At 40.6% G+C, this 3,613-nt stretch overlaps 1 pseudogene across 1 annotated transcript; it reads right to left on the reverse strand.

Annotated features, from left to right (window-relative positions):
• Positions 1–319: 319 nt before the first annotated feature.
• Positions 320–730, reverse strand: LOC116098898 (annotated as a pseudogene). Its single transcript, XR_004121985.1, has one exon. The product of XR_004121985.1 is annotated as a protein kish-A pseudogene (transcript).
• Between the last annotated feature and the right edge of the window lie 2,883 nt (positions 731–3,613).

Raw genomic sequence — 3,613 nt, forward strand, 5'->3', positions numbered from 1 at the left:
TAAATATGAATGCAATCCATAAGAACAGTAACAACAACAAAAATAGAACAATTTTTCTTTCTCAATAAAAACAGGCCAGTTGCTAGAAGGTATCAGTCTGTGAAGACATTATTTTGAAGCCCTAGTCAAATGAGCCTGTGGAACTTGCCACTGGGTTTCTACTTCGGGCCTGGAGAACCTTATGAAAAGCAGTCCTGACACAACAGAATGACATTTGCAGAATGTAATACTGGAGTGAGAGAAACGAGGTTGATGGCTACAATCACATTCCTGTGTATTAAACTGTTACATCTTAATTATTCATTCAGCCCATTGGTCCAATAGCATAAAAATAGTGAACAGCATCTCGAAATTTATCTCATCCATGTTCAGAGACAAATGGCTTAACCATTCTTCTCATTATTTTCTGGAGGCAAGTCCTTGTTTACAGTCTGATGGCAATCACATGCTGGTAGTTTCTGAAGCTACTGCATGAAAAGGATGCTGAAGTCCATCACTATACAGCATATGGTGACATCAGGACTCTTGCGTTCACCAATTCGGACACACTTCCAAAATATTCCCAATAGTCCAGTTTTATTTCTGTCCAGGATGGTGGGTGCCATGGATCGGATATAAGCACACATACATATAAGCAGCAAGATTACAGTCAATAGACTCTGAAAATTGAAAATGGCAGACATAGTGAAGCCAGTGCTGGTCCAGCCACATCACCCTTCCGGGCCGGGGCTCAATAAAATTCTTACAAATTGCATCAAAGAACACATCAAAACGATCATCCACCATAATCAAGTAGGTGTTATCCCAGGGATGCAGGGTAGTTCAATATACAGAAATTCATCAATGTAATTCACTATATAAACAAACTCAAAGAAAAAAACCATATGATCATCTCATTAGATGGGGAGAAAGCATTTGACAAAATGCAACATCCCTTCAGGATAAAAGTCTTGGAAAGATCAGGAACTCAAAGCCCATACTTAAACATAGTAATAGCAATATACACCAAACCAGTAGCCAACATCAAACTAAATGGAGAGAAACTTGAAGCAGTCCCACTAAAATCAGGGACTAGACAAGACTGCCCACTTTCTCCCTACCTATTCAACATTTACTTGAAATCCTAGCCAGAGCAATTAGACAACAAAAGAAAATCAAAGGGATACGAATTGGAAAGGAAGAAATCAAGTTATCACTATTTGCTGATGATATGATAGTATACTTGTGACCCCAAAAATTTCACCAGAGGGCTCCTAAACCAGATAAACAACTTCGGCAAAGTAGCTGGATATAAAATTAACTCAAGCAAATCAGAGGCCTTCCTCTATACAAAGGATAAACAGGCGGAGAAAAAAATTAGGGAAACAACACCCTTCACAATTGTTACAAATAATATAAAATACCTTGGTGTAACCCTAACTAAGCAAGTAAAAGATCTGTTTGACCAAAACTTGAAGTCTCTGAAGAAGGAAATTGAAGAAGATCTCAGAAGATGGAAAGATCTCCTATGCTCGTGGATTGGCAGGATTTATATGGTAAAAATGGCCATCTTGCCGAAGGCAATCTACAGATTCAATGCAATCCCCATCAAAATTTCAACTCAAATCTTCACAGAATTAGAAAGAGCAATTTGCAAATTCATCTGGAACCACAAAAAAAACCAGAATAGCCGAAACTATTCTCAACAATAAAGGAACCTCTGGTGGAATCACCATCCCGGAACTTAAGCTGTACTACAGAGCAATTGTGATAAAAACTGCATGGTATTGGCTGGGTGGTGGTGGCGTAAGCCTTTAATCCCAGCACTTGGGAAGCAGAGACAGGTGGATTTCTGAGTTCAAGGCCAGCCTGGTCTGCAGAGTGAGTTCCAGGACAGCCAAGGTGACACAGAGAAACCCTGTCTCAAAAAAAACCAAACAACAACAACAACAAAAAATCTGCATGGTATTGATTGGTACAGTGACAGGCAGGTAAATCAATGGAACAAAATTGAAGACCCAGAAATGAACCCACACACCTATGGTCACTTGATCTTTGACAAAAGAGCTAAAACCATAAAGTGGAAAAAAAGACAGCATTTTCAACAAATGGTGCTGGCTCAACTGGCGGTTAGCTTGTAGAAGAATGCAAATTGATCCATTCCTTTCTCCTGTACAAAGCTCAAGTCCAAGTGGATCAGGGACCTTCACATCAAACCAGATACACTGAAACTAATAGAAAAGAAAGTGGGGAAGAGCCTCAAGCACATAGGCACAGGGGAAAATTTCCTGAACAGAACACCAATAGCTTATACTTTAAGATCAAGAATTGACAAATGGGACCTTGAAAATCTGCAAAGCTTCTGTAAGGCAAAAGACACTGTCAATAGGACAAAATGGCAACCAACAAGTTGGGTAAAGATCTTTACCAATCCTATATCTGATAGAGGGCTAATATCCAATGTATACAAAGAACTCAAGTAGTTAGACTCCAGAGAACCAAATAACCCTATTAAAAATGGGGTACAGAGCTAAACAAAGAATTCTCAACTGATGAATACCAAATGGCTGAGAAGCACCTAAAGAAATCCTTAAGAAATTCAACATCCTTAGTCATCAGGGAAATGCAAATCAAAACAACCCTGAGATTCTACCTCACACCAGTCAGAATGGCTAGGATAAAAAACTCAGGTGACAGCAGATGCTGGAGAGGTTGTGGAGAAAGAGGAACACTCCTTCATTGCTGGTGGGATTTCAAGCTGCTACAACCACTCTGGAAATCAGTTTGGTGGTTCCTACAGAAATTGGACATAGTTCTACCTGAGGACCCAGCCATACCACTCCTGGGCATAAACCCAGAAGATGCTCCAACATGTAATAAGGACATATGCTCCACCATGTTCATAGCAGCCTTATTTATAATAGTCAGAAACAGAAAACAACCCAGATGTCCCTCAACAGAGGAATGGATACAGAAATTGTGGTACATCTACACAATTGAGTACTACTCAGCTATTAAAAACAATGAATTTATGAAATTCTTAGGAAAATGGAGGGATCTGGAGAATATCATCCTGAGTAAGGTAACCCAATCACAAAAGAACACACATGGTATGCACTCTCTGATAAGTGGCTATTGGCCCAGAAGTCCGGAATACTCGAAGTACAATCCACAAACCACAAGAAACTCAAGAAGAAGGAAGACCAAAAGGTAGATACTTCATTCCTTCTTAAAAGGGGGAAGAAAATACCCATGGAATTAGTTGCAGAGACTAAATATGGAGCAGAGACTGAAGGAAGGGCACTCCAGCCTGATATAGCTGTCTCCTGAGAGGCTCAGACAGTATCCAACTAATATAGAAGTAGAGGCTCATAACCATCCATTGAACTGAGTACAGGGTCCCCAGTGAAGGAGTTAGAGAAAGGATCGAAGGAGCTGAAGGGTTTGCAGCTCCTTAGGAGGAACAACAATATGAACTAACTAGTACCCTCAGAGCTCCCAGGGACTAAACCACCAACCAAGGAATACACATGGTATGACCGATGGCTCTGGTGGCATGCGTATAGTAGAGGAGGGCCAAGTCGGTCATCAACAGGAGGAGAGGCCCTTGGCCCTGTGAAGGTTCTATGCCCCA

Source organism: Mastomys coucha, unplaced genomic scaffold, assembly GCF_008632895.1.
Source record: "Mastomys coucha isolate ucsf_1 unplaced genomic scaffold, UCSF_Mcou_1 pScaffold20, whole genome shotgun sequence".
Lineage (NCBI taxonomy): Eukaryota > Metazoa > Chordata > Mammalia > Rodentia > Muridae > Mastomys > Mastomys coucha.